This window comes from Chroicocephalus ridibundus, chromosome 3, assembly GCF_963924245.1.
Source record: "Chroicocephalus ridibundus chromosome 3, bChrRid1.1, whole genome shotgun sequence".
NCBI lineage: Eukaryota > Metazoa > Chordata > Aves > Charadriiformes > Laridae > Chroicocephalus > Chroicocephalus ridibundus.
Window position 1 is genome coordinate 22,492,239 of NC_086286.1, and position 16,675 is coordinate 22,508,913.

General features: G+C 45.5%; 1 protein-coding gene across 1 annotated transcript in view; it reads left to right on the plus strand.

The window, feature by feature from the left end:
* Positions 1-16,675, plus strand: part of MEIS1 (Meis homeobox 1) — a 113,114-nt gene that overhangs the window by 27,314 nt on the left and 69,125 nt on the right. The gene's annotated exons all lie outside the window — the stretch shown is intronic.

Genomic DNA, 16,675 nt, shown 5'->3' on the forward strand with positions numbered 1-16,675 from the left:
CTCTGCCTATAAAGACGAGATGTTAGCTGGCCCATTTTCCGAAATCCCGAGCAGTGCTTCTATTTACTTTTTTTACTCAATTCCAATTTACTTGAATGCAAAAGTGTTTTGTCAGAGTAAGTGATTTAGCCGGATGAGTATGAAATGAGCTTGGTGCAATGGAATTGGGAAGTACTACAAATAATTAGCGCTGTCTCAGAAGCTCCGAAGTCTAAAAAGCTGAAATTCTGGGGTTTTCTGAGAAGCTGTTTAAATGCTTCATACTTTTCCTGAAGAGACCAACTGCAGTGGATTTAGTGTTAATTTAATGCAATTAAAATTTTAAAAGGAGCTTTAATCTGAATATAAAAGCGAGTGCTTTATTGAAGTTGACTCTGAACTCACAATAGGTATATACTTTTAAATCTGGTTTTATGATCATGTTTCATTCAAGTGCTGTTAGACAACAAAGGAATTGTGTTTCCAAAAAAAGGTTGAGCAGGACTGATTAGCACTGCAAAGTCTGCATTTAACAAGATTAGTTTAAACTAAACCAGTATATTTTAATTTTTTATACACGTGGACCTAGCGTACATGGTGAATAACATCTCTTTATAGAATTTTAAGTATTTGAGACACTTTATTGTTTAAAGAAAAGTTGCTGACTTCATCACAAGTATAGCCTAGTAAAAATGGGGCCTGGAATAGTAAACTGTTGCAGAGCTGAGGCAGAAACTGGTAACCTTCTGACCTCTGACTTTTACTGGAAAATGATATGCAACATAAATTCAGGGGGCCTTTTTTCTTTCAAGTATGTGTACGTATATATTCTAGTGGTGCTGTTCACAATGCTGAAGTGGTGTCAACGCGTTCATTAGAGCCCCTTGCTTTTGGAGCAGATTTTAGATCCACGGGGTTTTTGGAAGGGTGAAAAAGCTGCTGCAAAAGTAGGCTTGGAACTAAAACCCGCTGTTTGGAGAGGGGGTTTTGTATTCGGCTGGGGTTGTTCTTTCATTAGACGGATGTGCGCGTGTTTATGTCTCCATGTGCGTGGACGGAACATCTGCGGGGAGGCTTGCCAGCACGCTCCTAAACCTCTTAGGCGCTTTGGAAATGGAGCTGCGCAGTTCCTGGTGTACTTTTGAAGAATGTTTTAGGCTTACGTTTTCTCCTAAACTTGGCATTTGATTAGTCTGGAGCACCAGTCGTATCTACTGTTTTCTCTTCGCCATCCTGGTCGGCTCCTAGCAAGGTGCATGCTATAACCTCCGTCAGGAAGGGGTTTTGGAAGGCACGAGTGATTTTAGAGCTTGAGTCCCGTTAAATAGCCACAGAACAACTTGTCAGCGATGCTTTAGCTGGTTCTGAAACTTTGACCCGCATCCCAGAGTAAGGTTTTTTGAGGCTGGAATTGCTGCCAGCACTTGATAGATGCGTTTCATGAAGAAGGCTCGTTGCGTGAAAACTTTAGGGAAGAGTCAAAAAAGGTGAGAATTTGCTAATTAGAGCTCTCAGGTCAAGTTTGGGAAAGGAGTTTTGGAAAGGAGACCCTTGTCCAGGGATTCTCTGGTGCCGAGTCTTGCCTTCAGGCCACTTGCCACCTATGGAAATGCCCTTTTTTTTTGAGGAAAGGGGTGTGTGGGAAGGCTAGGGGTGGTTTTGCTGAGCCGTGCTTTACATCTTGTTTGCTCAAAGCCCTCTGAAGGTTGAGATCATGGGGCAATCTCAGTTGTTTAAGCACACCCACGCCTGCCTGTACACCTCGTGTAAAAAAAAAAAGCGTGGTTTAGGCTTCCCATGTGGGTAAGAAGTCAAAACACAGGATCCCGAATGACCAAAAGGGAAGAGAAGAAAAAGATAGCAAATATCCTGCCTCTTCCCAACTACGTTTAAGTTCAAAATGCCGTGATTTGGAGGCTTTTCTTCCGTGGCCTGAATGTGAGGAGTGGCAAAGCTGTGGTCAAACTCATGGTTTCACCTCTGCCAGCTGCTTTTCTGGTCGGCAGAAGCAGCCGGCACGGCACGGTCGCAGCAGCCGGGTGCCAGGGAGCGGGTGGCAGCAAAAGGCCGAGGACCTGCGCGTTCCCGCTCGGGAGCACAGGAGTTAACTCGAGATGCGTGCGTGGCGTGACATATATTCAGTATGTTACGGGCTTCCCTATTTTTAGGAGTTTGTAAAAGTTCCTTTGGGTTCCATCTGTCAAGAGCACGTTTGCCATTTAAAAAACCCCAAATCTAATCACCAGAAATATAACCCTCTAAAAGTGGCTATTTTTACGTTGTTCCCACAACCTACTTTCCCCGTTGGGGTAGGTAGAAGCCCCTTCTGGTCCAGGTTTCCAACCTGGCTGAGATATCCCAAGGATGTGAGCGTGAGCTTTGCATTTTCAGAGAGGCTGGAAACTGGTTCCAGTTTCAGACTGGAACGCTCAAGCCCCTTAACAAGAGTTTTCTCCCTTAGTCTTAACTCAGAGTATGTTAAGGTCTATTTTTGGACTTTTATGAACTACTTTTCTTCTTTACCTGCTTCATTACTGCTTTTAAACCTCACAAAGTACATTTTTAACCTGTTTATGTCCCTATGTACAACACGTACGGAATGATTACTTTTGAAAACAGGAGGTGCTCTTTCCTGTAAACACTTTGAAGTCTTTTTTTGAGCATGTAAATTTATTTACTTAGTAAATAGCAATGACTCCCAGCTGCTTCGATCTATTGTAGAAATCCATATTTGACTGCGAGGGAGCTGTTCTGGGGTCTCGTGCCACTGAACAGCAGGATATGTTATTGCATGGCACGTTGACACAACCTCTCATAAAGGCCCGGTATTGTGTCATCGTAGGGGATAGTTATAGTACAGGAATGCAGAATAATATTATGAAAAAGTTTTGTGGGCCGTTTTCCCATTGCTGTGAACTTATCGTGAAGGGCCTTTGGAGGTCTGTCTCCAAATGGTGCAAAGAGATCTGAATTTACGCAGTGGAAAAATAACTTGCTGAATTCTGTTTAAAAAAAAAAAAAAAAAAGGGAAAAGCAAGTTCTTAGGCACAGGCAGGTGTCGCTGAGCTCACGGCAACGCTATTTCATCTTATTGCATATTCCGACTTTAAAAGATTCCTGTTTGGGGTATTAACAGATATATTTTGTTTGTTTTTCAAGTAGTCAGACCAGGAGGATGCTGAACAAAGCCCTGGTACAGTCACTTTTAATCCAGAGTGGGGCTCTTAAATTCCCATGTTTAGCTCTCCTACGCGCCTTAAAAGAAAAAGAAAATAATCCATCAGTGCGTATTGTTTCTTTCTATTTGTGCGTATTGTTTCTTTCCCCCTTTTTTTTGTGTGCAAGCCTCGGCCAGGGTTCAAAACATTTTTTTAACCTCCAAATAATTGTTGCTGTTCCAAGCCGGGAGTAGAAAGCGGCAATATTTCTTTATAAAAATGTATCAATGGCCGCAATGGTTGGTTGGGTTTTTTTCAGGCTTTTGTTGGAGTTCGGGCAACCTATAGGCAAAAAGGCAATCGCGTTTATTATTGCCGGGAATCTCAAGGCGGTTGTTTGGAGGCTGCGAAGCCGGGCGGATGGGGGAGAGAAGGGCCACATTATGTTCCAGATGACTGAGCGAGGATTTATATACCAGCTCGCCTTTTTTTTTTTCTTTTTTTCTTTTTTTTTTTTTTTTTTTTTGACATGGGAGAAGAAAAGTAATAAGAGCGGGGAGGCAAGGCATTTGAAGCGGTCAGATGGCCGATGACTAATGGGATAGGTGGGCAGGAGCCCGCGGATTGGGTGTCTTAATGAGCACATTTCGCACCGAGTTTGGGCTGCAGTTCCCCTTCACCTTTGCCCTTTATTGACCGAACTGACACTTCATTTTTCACATACTTCCAATTATGGCTGAGCTTAAGTGTTGCCCTGCCTCCTTTCTTTCTTGCCTATGGACGGCTTGAGAGTGGCTGAGGCCACAGAAGATATTTTAATTTGAAAAACTACCATAGCAAGGCAGGTTTAGGGTGTAACCTGAAACTGCTGTCACTTTGCAGTTTCTCCCGTGAAAACAAAAGTTTTAATGTTTCTTGTTTAGCGCTTCCCCCTGCCCCCCCACCCGCTTCGCTCCCCGTTCTCCGTGGTGATTGCTCCGGGGGGCGGTTGGGTTGGTGAGGGGTATTTTCCCCGGGGCGAAGCCTTTTCTGCAGTACAGGTGCTGTGGGTGGGAGGCAGCCCAGTAAAGAGGTAAACCCCATCGGAAAAAAAGCGGTGCCGTGCTCGAGTGACGGCGCCTTGTTCCTTCTCAACGCCGCCTCTTCTCAAGAGGCCTCTGGTGGTGTGATGCCCCGCGATGTGCTTGGCCGAACGCCCTCCTCACGGAAAAGCAAAGCACGATCGCGCCTGCACTTCTCAAACCCTCTGACCTCAGTGTGGATTTGGTGGTTTTGGTAATATTTAACGCGTGAATGTGGCTTCGAGCCTGGCCCGGCTGTGCGGCTTGGGGATGTGGCCGAAGATGATGGTGGGAGAGGCAGGTATGGGGAAAGGGTGGAGGAATCTCCGGTCCGCAGCTATCCCTTTGCTCTATGGGGAGAACCGTGATCAGTGTCCCGCAGCCCGAGCCTGTGTGTGTTTCCACAGTGCCTTTTACACGCAGAATCCTTCCAGGGCGGAAACGTCTGTTTGCTTTTGCAGGGCTTTGGGGCTTTCGGAGCATGCGGTTTTCCTACCCAACGTGAATTCTGTCGGAAACGGTCGGCATAAGTTGCGCTGGCGTGGGGTGGGTGGCTTTAAGAACAAAATAGCTGCTGTCAGCCCTTAACTTCCCAGCAGCGCCGCTGGATTTTGTGGCGTGGCTTTCGCTGCCGGCTCTTGTCACGTGAAGTTTGGGCGAGTAATGAGCGGGCACGTCACCTGCGTGCCGGTGGTGATTGCTTCGCGTTTAAGTACGCGGAGAGTATATCGACAATTATTTACATCCAAACAGAGGCCCCTAAACCACAGACGTATTTATCTCAAAGAAAAGAAAAGAAAAGAAAAAAAATATGAAGTATTACCTACTTTATTATGTAGCCCTCTGGCATAGTAATGGCATGGCATATTTTTACTATAATATGGTAATAAAAGAATATGTAAAAGGCAGACAAAGGTTCTGTCTTTTCACTAAGGTGACCCCTGTTACCAAGTAACTGCTTTACTTATGAGCTTATTAAAAACTCAAAAAAAATGAGCTTTTCATACTTCACAGGCATTGATGTGAAAATGAGCTGTCCTACGAGTAGTTTTCTTGATCATTTTTAGAACAATTGATTAGCCAAAGAGCCGCTGTCATTAGTTGACATTGACTGATAGCAATTTGTCACAAGCTCCGAAGGTCAGCCAGGCAGTGGAAGCTTCGGCTTGTCTTTGATTGACCTTTTCTGATGCCATTATCATGCGATCGGTTAGACTGGATGTGACCCTCGATTGGAAAAGACAGGGCATTAGTCAACAGGGGCTGCTCCCGGGATTTTTTCTGGCGCTTTATGTATTGTGAATCCCGAATTAAGTGTAATAGGCTTGTTTGGAAACGGAGCGGTATCAGTTTTCTCGCCGAGGCTCTGCCATCCCCTTTTCTTTTCGTCCTTTTCCATCAAGTGGGCAGCGCTCGGTTTGCTTTAAATCAGCACGAGCACCTGTGCCCTCTCCCTTTGACGCGAGATGAGATTTAAAACAACCCCGTATTTATTTGAACTCTTCGTGTAGGTGCATATTCTCCAGCAGCACCAGCATTAATTATTTTTATCTCCCCAGAATCATGTTTTATTTTTTAACAGTGATTGAGTAGTTGAGGATTATGCTCATAACAACACAATGTCAATTTATCATTCTGCTCTAAAGCCGGAGGGCGTGAAACTGTTTTTTTCCTCCTTCTGGTTGGGGTTTTGTTTTTTTTTTTTTGGTCTCATCAGCCTGATTCAGCTGTTAAAGTTAGATTTCGGCAGCATTAAGCCTCCGTGCCTCAGCTAGGCAGGGTTACGCTTCCAGTATGGTGCCAGGGAGACAGTCCTCGCTTGGAAGCGGGTGTCTGTCGTGATTCGAGCATCAATCCATTCCCGGTGTCAGGATTTATTTTAATCGTTCACATTAGCTCCAAACGTCTGTTATTACCAGGCGTTTTTCTTTTTGATTTGGCAAAGCTAACTTAAATACTTATAAATGTTGCTTGTTTGGCCTAAATTGTGGGTAACGCAGTCATAAACGAATTCTTTTCCTTGTAAAAAAACCCCTTCCTTCCTCCCATTTGCCTTTCAGGGAAAACCTGAATTTTCTCTGTCTAAGTACCAACTTGTTTTTCAGGTCAGCCCCCCGAGATAATAAGCAGTTCAAAACCAGCACAACCATTTCAGCAGGGTTTAATGCGACTTTCAGTCTTTGCTTAGGAAAAGCTTCCAGCCGGGAGAGGAGCAGAGAGGCGATCGCGTCAGGAGGCAGATCCCTCAGGCTGAAGCTGTTGCCATCGTTGGCAGTGCGAAAGGAGGGGAAAAAAGACTTTGGGAACTGCTTACCTTTAAAGTGACTATGGAAATACAAATATTCCTGACTTCTTGGCCTGTCTGTAATCAAGCAGCAAAATTCATGTGCTGGAGTCCCTTTTTTTTTTCTTTTTCTTTTTCTTGGCAAGTTTTTCTAAACTTAGAAATGTCTAGCCCATTAAACATCTGCGTGGCTGTGCGCAAATCTATGTATACATACCCCATGTGTGTAAGAAGATGGCCCTGACCCTGACCCTGACCGGAGCATGCCATCAGTGGTGCAGGGCTTTTGCGGACCCCAAAGTGTGTCTTTACAGCCCCGAGAGTGTTACTGAGGGCGAGATCTTGAATATGCCGAGCAGGGAACAGTGGTGTTAAATACCACATTGCTAAATCGCATCTTGGGCAGTTACCTAAAAGCTCAGGTGGAGGACTGAAGAGCATCTTGCTTTCCTCCTTGGGCAGGGCAGAGAGAGGCTTGGTTGCAAGCGGATGTAGGAATAGGTTTGAAGGTTTTGGTGTCCAAGGTGCCCCTTTGTAGCAGTACCTGAGCTTTGTGTTTTGAAAATCACTGTTAGGATCTGATTTGGAAAATTTGTTGCTTTATTCTGGTAGGGTTTTTGTGTTTTAGTGGTTTTTCCCCCCTTACGTATCCTGGGCCTGTAGGTTGCAGTGGCTCATTGAAGCCAATGAACTTCCCATATGGCCCATATTAAGAAGACATTATTTCCTGTGAGGGTGGTGAGACCCTGGCCCAGGTTGCCCAGGGAAGCTGTGGCTGCCCCATCCCTGGAGGTGTTCAAGGCCAGGCTGGATGGGGCTTTGAGCAACCTGGTGTGGTGGGAGGTGTCCCTGCCCAGGGCAGGGGGGAACTAGGTGATCTTTAAGATCCCTTCCAACTCAAATCATTCTACGATTCTGTATGCTTTCCATCTTGAAGGCACCAGCCCAATCCCCATTTGCCTCTCCAAGTCTTGGTGGCTTCAGCAGAGTCTTTTGCTATCATCTGATGTGTGACTTTCAAGGGGTGCATCATTGATCTCTTTAAATCAGAGGTTAAAGAAGCAAAGGCGTGTTCCCGAGATGGCCTCCGCTTTTGAGAAACATTTTATCGCAATGTGTATAAACCCATAAACATGCAGCGTTTCTGGATTAGTGATGCAATAGGGTGTGCCATCAGGCTGCTTGGCCTAAAGCATTTTCTTGCCTCTCACATGAAATGCTGGGAAGGGGGCGGGGGGGGGGGAAAGATGACTAAGATTGAAAGAGAAGTCTTTAAAATAATGAGTTGTGTATAGAGAAAGACGGTGCTCGTCCCACAATGCAAGAACTAAGGGTGGGTGTTCACCAGGCTCATGGCATAGGAGCTTTCCAGAGCGTTAGCAGGTTTAAAACAAACACAAATGTTTTACGTGTTGGGTTAAATTTATTGCTACAGTGTGCTGTGGAGGTCAGCAGGGGACAAAAAGAGATTAGACCAATTCGTGGAAAAATAGGTCCTTCTGTAGCTATTAAAAACCCTGGTCCAGATGCAACCGCTGGCTCAGGAAGCTGCCCAAGTGCTGATTGTCGGAGCCGGAGCACAACCGCTTCTGTGTAACCCCCCTTTCTATATAACTTTCCAAAAACACCCATTATTGCTCCTGGGAGAGACAGACATGAGATCGAGCTACTTGGACTGATCTCCTCTGTTTTTTATGTTAAAATATTTTTTTTTTAAATTTAAATCAGGAAATAAGATACTGGTTTTTTTTTATTATTATTTACGCTCTTTTTGACGGCTCTTGCTAATGCCAGCATGCTTTTGTTGGGAAGAAAGTCGACACAGTTTGTATTTTCTCGCCCATACTACCCGGGTGGTGGGAATGGGTTGACGCTATTCATTCAAATTTGACAGGTGATTGCTTCTGTAAATGAATGCGCTCAAATCATAATTGTCGCAACAGAATTGTTTGATTACCTGGCGGGAGCCTCTTTCTCTCTGATAGCTTTTGGATCACCTGTTTGCTGAGAGCATTTGACAGTCCTCATGTTTATTACCCAATTGAATGTCAGTAGCAATTGCAGCTAAAGATAAACGAAAATGCAAGTACTTGTTGACCTTGACTTTTTTCCACAAGATATTGGACTTGATGGCTCTATTGCTGTTGAACTGATAAGAGTTATAAACAGTAGTTGAAGGAAAATGTTTTATTCCCAGAGGAAAATACCACGCTGCTGTGGGAAATGGCATCTGACTCGCGCTCTTTGCCAAATTTGCTTGGTTCACCTTCATTTAGGCTGTGGGAAAATAAAATACAAATTTCCCCTTTTATGACTTTAATATCTCTGCAAACATGAATTCCTGCGCTCTTTGTAAAGTTTTGTTGGCAGACTGCGCCAATAACATACAGCGAGCGCGAGACCTCGCCGTGTTTTATGATGTGCTATAATGAGGATTCTCAATTCTTCCTCATTTTCGGGCTGATTTGATAATTACAGGGAGGGAGCAGAGCTTTCTTCTCCTGTTCCATGGGAAGCTTAATATGTCTATAACCAGCAAAGATCGGGAAATGCGTGGCTGCGGGTGCATGTTTGCCGGAGCGGGGCTGTGCCGATGGGAGGGTGGCCTGGGGACGAAGGCAAAGTTATTGCAGGGATGGAGGGACCATATTTCAGCAGGTCTTGCTTGCATCTGCTTTTTTGGGCAGGATCCCAGCTGGGTTCCCTTGCAGTTTTTTGGGAGGAGGGGGCCAGTTTGGTGTCTCCTGTCCCAGCTGCAATCGTGGGGCAGGAGGGATGAGCATCCTGCCCCAGTACATCTTGCTACTATACCCCTCCTTATATTTATATAGTTATATTTATAGTTATATTTATAGTTATAGTTATTATTTATATTTAAGCTTATGCTTATGCTTATATTTATATTATTTTTTATCTATTTCTTCTGAATTTCTAATCCTGCTCCAATACGAAACCTGAAAGAAAGACTTCAGTGGGAACAGGAACAGGCAATAGGCTTTGAGATCTTCCGGGATGAAAGTCATTGTATAAACATAACGCATAAAGAGCACAAAAGACCGTGGAATTATATTGTTTAAAACATAAGTCCTTCTTGTCTTGGCAACTGCTCTGATAAACTCTGTACAGTATTGTAGGAGCTTGTTAAAGCACCGAAATACAGGATTAAGCAGTGCTGTAACAGTTAGCAGAGTCAGACTAGTAATCGTATTGCATTGTATTTTTTTTTTAGGTAAGATTAAGCTGGCATTACATTATATGTTTGTGGGCGAGGGGGCATTCTTCAAGGGATTAATTAATAGGATGAACGCTGTAAGATGCTGACATCATGTTTTTCTAAGCACATTGATGCAGACAGGCTTTTATTTTTTTTTTTCTTTTTTTCTTTAAATTCATGAATGAGATGGGGACATTCTTTGGGCAATCGGGGCAGTCCCTGCAGCTTTCGGCAGCGGCGGGGCCACCTGTCACCATGTAGTGCATTGGGGACCACTTTCTCACTGGCCTGGTGACCCAGTAGTCAGTGCCATGCGAAATTCCAGAGGGAGAGGCCCCATGTCTCTTCTCCCGGAGCTGGTGGGGGACCGCAGGGCTATGACTGAGCAGATGCCTGTTGCTACTCTGGTGGTTCTTTGAACAAGGGTGCCGTTGGTAAAACCTTCTACCTCTCTGGCTTGTCTCTTTAGCCATGATGCCTCCTCCAGGTAGCCTTGGCACCTTGCGTTGGGCACACTTGAGCTTTGTCTGGTATGGTTCTGGAGGTGGGCAAGGAGGTGGGAGAGCCTGGCCAGGCCTGGGATGTGCTGTGGTAGCAGTGTCACATCAGGGCAAGCACTATCTCCCCAGGGCCCCCTGCCACCCGCTTGGGAACTTCCTCATCGGCAGGTGGTATCTCTGGCATTTAATAGCCACAGGTGGTTGATTTTATTTTTTATTTTCTTCCTCATGAGTGCTGGAAATCTCACACAGAGTTTGTGGTTGCTCTTTGCAGAAGCATAATGTGGAGGTGTTGTAAAGAAGAAACATTGTATAAATAAATCATAGAATCACAGAATGGTTTGGGTTGGAAGGGACCTTAGAGAACATCTAGTTCCAACCCCCTGCCATGGGCAGGGACACCTCCCACCAGACCAGGTTGCTCAAAGCCCCATCCAGCCTGGCCTTGAACACCTCCAGGGATGGGGCAGCCACAGCTTCCCTGGGCAGCCTGTTCCAGTGTCTCACCACCCTCCCAGGAAAGAATTTCTTCCTGATATCTAATCTAAATCTCCCCTCTTTCAGTTTCAAACCATTACACCTTGTCCTATTGCTACACTCCCTGATCAAGAATCCCTCCCCATTTAGTCACCCCTCCTAAATAAAAATACAGTAGGGGCAGCCTTTTCAATTTTGTTTTTCTATGACTGATCTTGTGCCACAGGAGAACGATGGCTCTTGCAACCCTGGTACTGTGTGTCATCTCCAGGCTGTAAATTCACCTTTTGCAGAAGGGGAAGGGAAGACGTACTAGGAGGCACCAGTTATGTCCTCAGAAAAGAGCTAAAGGCGGTGGACGTAACCCAACTGATTCTTAAATCTTCCCCCAGCTCTCTGAATAGCACTTAGTGTCACATGGACGCACGCTAAAAATATTCTGGAGTCTGTAGTGTCCCGATGGACTTCAGAAGAAGGCATATCTTAGCTCTGTCTGGTCAGTAAGTGAAGGTCATGGAAGCAAGGCTTGGAGAACCTCTTGGTGCTCTCATTGCCGTGCCAAGAGGATCTCCTCCCTCCTGCCCTCCGTTCCTGGCATGGCACTGGGGGAGAAACCCCACCGTGGTGCTCCAGCCTGGGTCCCTGGGTTACAGCACATGCCCTTCTGCATCGACTGCCTTTGTAAAGCAGGGGAAAGAGATAGAGCAGTCAGCGTTAACCGAACTGCTTGAAGTAAAGTGTCATCGTTTAAAATTGGGTTTAAATTTCTTTCGGGGCACTGTAAGGTCAGAGCGTAGCAGCCTCTTGCTAACGAGTAGGGGATAAGGCGCAGGCAAATTGCAGGGGGTGGAAAAGAGGCACAAAGTGGGGTTGAAACGTTCTGCTCGTGCCGTACTTCTCCTCCCTGGAACCTGTTTTAGCGAGGCTTTGGTGCAGGATTCTACCTGTTTTCTTTTTTTTTGGTATCTGTCAGGAAAAGCCCAGACAAATTCGGCGTGAGGCTGGCTGTGTAAAAGCAAGAACCGCAGAGAGATTATTTCAGTATAACAATCAGACAGGCTTGGTGCCGTGTTGTAGTTTTGTGACAGGCTGTAGGTAAGGCAGGGGGCTGTTTTGCCAGTTGGAGAGCAGACCGAGCCACGGAATCTTTGGGTGTCAGTATATAAATATTTATAGTTTGTGCGTGTGTTCGGTCGTATGTATGCTTGGATGTGACTGCCTCCCACTCTTAGACATTTTTATTCCGTCAACCTGGCAAGAAAGGTGATAATATAACCACCCTTGTGAAGCACAGTGGTTTTTCAGGACCTTTCATTTTTCCTTTAGAAAGAGCTTTGTGCTCAGTTTCTTGGCATTACAGCTACAAGAAACAAACTAGCAAACAGTGCTAAAATTAGTGTCTTTAATCCAGTTAAAAAAGCCCTCAGGTGGCCATAATTTACCAGGTTGAACAGCAGAGTGGCGAGCAGAGAGGGCTGGTGTAGCCACATCGTCAGGAAGTGTAAAGTTGGTGTCTTGGTTGAATTTAATCCAGATAAAGTTGGTGTCTTGGTTGAATTTAATCCCAATAAAGTAAGCAGCTAACAGTCTGCGGGGATGCAGGCTGCAGCAGGAGGAGCACGTTACTCCTAACATGGGTGGATCAACCCTTCGCCACCCTTAATTGTATCACTGAAAAGCAGAGTATGCACAGTTATGCAATTTTGCAGCACAGCTTTCCATATATAACATTTTAATATAAATTAGAATTGCCTCATAGAGACGAAGTGAAATTCTGTGTATTACTAATACACAGATTTTATTTATCGTTGGAGTCAGTGTAGGTGAAATGACAGCATTAAACTTAAAAGTGCCTCTCAAGTTGATAAATGCCAACTTGATGCTAAACATATTAATACTCAATTAAAATTAGCAATCAATTTACTTGAATATTGGAGGTTAGCCAGGAATAGATCTGAAGTTGTATTAGGTATATCGTGCTGGTCTGAATACATCATACGCTGTTGCAAAAGCATTGTGCTAATTTTAGCTTACAAAGAGGATGAAGATAAACTGCCTGCTGCTAGTTTGCCATATGCTATCCTGGTGATAATATTCAAGTACAAAATATTCTGCAACGAGCCTTATTGTTTCAGTAAAAGAAAAGTGGAGGAGAGTTAAGCAAATTTCGGCTCCGTAAATGTATACAAAATAATGAAATAAAACAAATCTCAAATGCTGGTAGATGAGATCTGTGAAATTTGTTTTGGTTTTATTGGCTTTCATGGGAGTCAACAATTTGTTTTAGTACATATTTGATCCAATTGTATCCATTTCTCGCATGTAAATCTTAAAATCAATCTAAATAAAAATCGATCTTCGTTCTGGTAGGCAAAAATATAGTCCGAGTTGCTTCTAACTAGTTAAGCCTCACATCCTTCAAGTTTAGTGCAGGAATAAAGTCTCTGCTGAGATGATTATTTTTTTTTTTTTCGGGAGCCTCTCCTTTTCCTTGCTTTATTCAAAAAAGCAAAACGTGTTCCAGTTTCCACAGGGAGAGGGTTTTGCTTCCATAGCTTCATCAGGGTGTGTGTGCCTTCTCCATTTGCACCAGTGGCCAGGAGAAGGGTGCGTGGGGAAGGGGTGGCCCGGACGCTTGGGATGCCGGGGGAAGCTTTGGAGGGCTGGGGACAAGAAGAGGCTTTGGTGGGATGGGGGGCAGAAGAAGCTTTGGAGGGCTGGGGGCAGAAGAGCCTTTGGAGGGCTGGGGGGCAGAAGAAACTTTGGAGGGCTGGGGGCAGAGAATAAGCTTTGGAGGGCTGGGGGGAAGAAGCTTTGCATTAGCAACTGGTGAAAAGCTTGACCTTCAAGTGACCCCGGTCAAGCAAAACCCCCTGCCGAAGAGTCCCATTTGGACACGGATACCTGTGGGGTGAGGGAGGAGATAAAGGAAAGGGGGAGGAAGATAAAGTAATACCATTGACCTGGGAACTTCTCAGATATTATAAGCGAGGGAACAGCAGGAATAATAAAAGAGCAGCAATATTTGCCTGCCCCCCGTATCTGTGTAATGTCATTTCCAAAGGGCTGGAGTAGATAATAGTAAATGTGCTTTCAAGTATCAGATCAATCTCTTGAAGTGATGGGGAAGGCTGGATGCTCTGATCTGGAGTGTGTAATACAATCCTCGTCGCAGCAGAGAGAATTGTATAAATGGACAAAGATCCGCTGATTACATCTTTTGCAAAGTGTTAAGTAAAAGATCTGGCTATAAGAGATGGCGGGTCTACTATTGTCCAGTCTTCCGACTTGTTTTTGTAGGGGTTTTCACAGGAACAAATACCAATTACCAAAATAAAAGCAAGCGGTGTGGCCGGTCCGTATCATGGTAGGACACATGCTCTTGAGTCAGTGTGGGCAGGAAGCTTGGCAGGTCTGTCCCCTACCATTGCCATTGCATCTTTATCTCTCTGGTTCATTGTTTGCCACTGAGTGCTTGAAATTCCAGTTTCCAAGTAAAAGCTTCCTGTTTCTTGCCTTTACATTCAGTTTGGTAAGACATAAATTTAGCTATCTATCAAGGAGGGGTTTAGTTTGGTTTGTTTTTTTCTCTCAAGTAAGGCAAAATAGGAAGAAGAAATTAATTCTGATTTGATGATAGGAGGTAGAATTTTGCATTTTTCCAGATTCTCAGTGGCAGGAAACATGAGGTTGTATCCTCCTAAGGTGATGGATGAGAGCTAAATTCAGCCTTTCCATCCTGAGTAATTTTAGAAGGGGCCCTGAAGTCCAGATCTTGTTTAGAAACAGAGATGGGCATAGTCAGCCGTCGTTAGCCATCATTTCCTCGCAGTAGCCTCTCTGCTTGTAAGATTTTAACTGATCTGTGCAGTAGCCGAAGCTAATAGCGCTCATATTCTTGTAGTCGTCTCAATCCTGAATTTCCCTCCGGAGAGTTTATGTTTCTCTCCATTCACTGTGGAAGGACTCGGGGAGGGCTAATCGCCTGGCTCAGACGCTTGGCCTGGCAGTCTGACCTTAATGCTTAGAGTAAGGAGGGATGAATCTGTGCTAAAACTTGTCGTTTCTTTAGGAAGGAATTTTTTGGTCTGCCTGGAGAAGTGGAGTAAAGTGTTTTGTACCGCTGAAGATGAGGGGAGGGGGCTCGCTGAAGATGCGTGAGGCTGTGTCCTCTGCAGCTCCTGAGCATCTCATGAAAAGTTGTTGTCTTTGCTAACCTCTATGGGTGATCTGGAGCGTTCAAAAATCTTGATGTGCATAGAGAAAGAGATATTTGTATTTTAATGTTACTCAGGGCCAGGGGGAGCGGGTAGTGTCTCTATTCCCACCCCTCTCTCTCAGGAGGCCAGGTTTCAATATTTCTCTGCCATGAGGAGGTTGCTGGCTTCAGCAGCGCATGTCTGTTTCTGGCGGAAGATTTTCACGTGAGTCTGGGAGCTGGGGACTTAAATATAAAACCTGATAGAACGGGCTTGTGAAACTCAGTGGCAAGGGATTGCGCAACTTTCAACTAAAGAGCGTTGAGGTCTTTCAGGAGATGAAAGGCTCCGTGAGCAAAGCCTTGGGACAAAATCTGTTGCTGAGCTGGTGTAGGAATGGCCACGTTCAAACAACTCGGGGCTTCGCTCTGGTGGGCTGTTGGGGCGCAGAGTCCTTTGTCTGCTGGCGTGGCAGCTGCTGGGACTTCTCACCACGCACTTTCCTTGTCTGCTTTTAAATGTAAAACCAGACTTAAGCCTACTTCCACTCCAAACTAACAAGATGCACATTCGGTCCATTTAAGCACACTAATATGCATTCAAAAAGGCTCATTTGGCCGCCTCGTTTTGTAGTCTTATTTGCAGCAATCTTCACTAGCAGATGAGGTGGAGGGGGAGGTTAACAACTTTTATGCAGAATATTGAACTCTTATTTCCATATGAAGTCCACTTTGGATGCTGTCCTGAAAAATATCTCCGGATTGTGCACTGTGACTCTGCTGTGCCCCAGAAACGTGAAATTCAGGGCTTGCTTCCTCGAGAAGCTGGGAGTGCAAAGCCTGGGGCTGCTGCTGGGTTTCAAGTGCTGGAGGTGTTTTTGTAGGCACGGAGGGAGGGCAGGTTACTGGCAGTGGCAGCGCGGGCTTTCACTCAGCACCTTGTCAGTGTGTCTTATCTGGGATCTTGAGGGATGGCTCTCCAGGGTAAACCCAGGAAGGGAGCCGAGTGAGGTGCTTCCAGGGATGTCCCAGCGCAGACTTCCTGTTCTCGTTGCCCCACAGGAGTCCTAACCTGCACAGATCCCTGCAGTGCCTTGGAAAGCTGGGTTTTCCAGCATGTTTGCTGACTGCTTTGAGACTTGGACCTCCTTATTTACAATTCATGTCATAGAATCATAGAATGGTTCAGGTTGGAAGGGACCTTAAAGACCATCTAGTCCCAACCCCCCTGCCATGGGCAGGGACACCTCCCACCAGACCAGGTTGCTCAAAGCCCCATCCAGCCTGGCCTTGAACACCTCCAGGGATGGGGCAGCCACAGCTGCTCTGGGCAACCTGTTCCAGTGTCTCACCACCCTCACAGTGAAAAATTTCTTTCTAATAGTTAATCTAAATCTCCCCTCTTCCTGTTTGAAGCCATTGTGCCTTGTCCTATCACTACATGCCCTTGTAAAAAGTCCCTTCTCCACCTTTCTTGTAGGCCCCCTTCAGATACAGGAAAGCAGCTATAAGGTCTCCCCAGAGTCTTCTCTTCTCCAGGCTGCACAACCCCAACTCTCTCGGCCTGTCCTCACAGCAGAGGTGCTCCAGCCCTCTGAGCATCTTCATGGCCTCCTCTGGCCCCTCTCCAACAGGTCCATGTCCTTCTGCTGTTGGTGGCCCCAGAACTGGAGGCAGCCCTGCAGGGGGGTCTTATCAGAGCAGAGTAGAGCGGCACAATTAAAGAATGTCATCTTTGAGCTAATGTGTACAGCACCCGCTGTCCTGAGCCTCTCCTTGCATGCTCTTGCATGAGGTTCGTGTG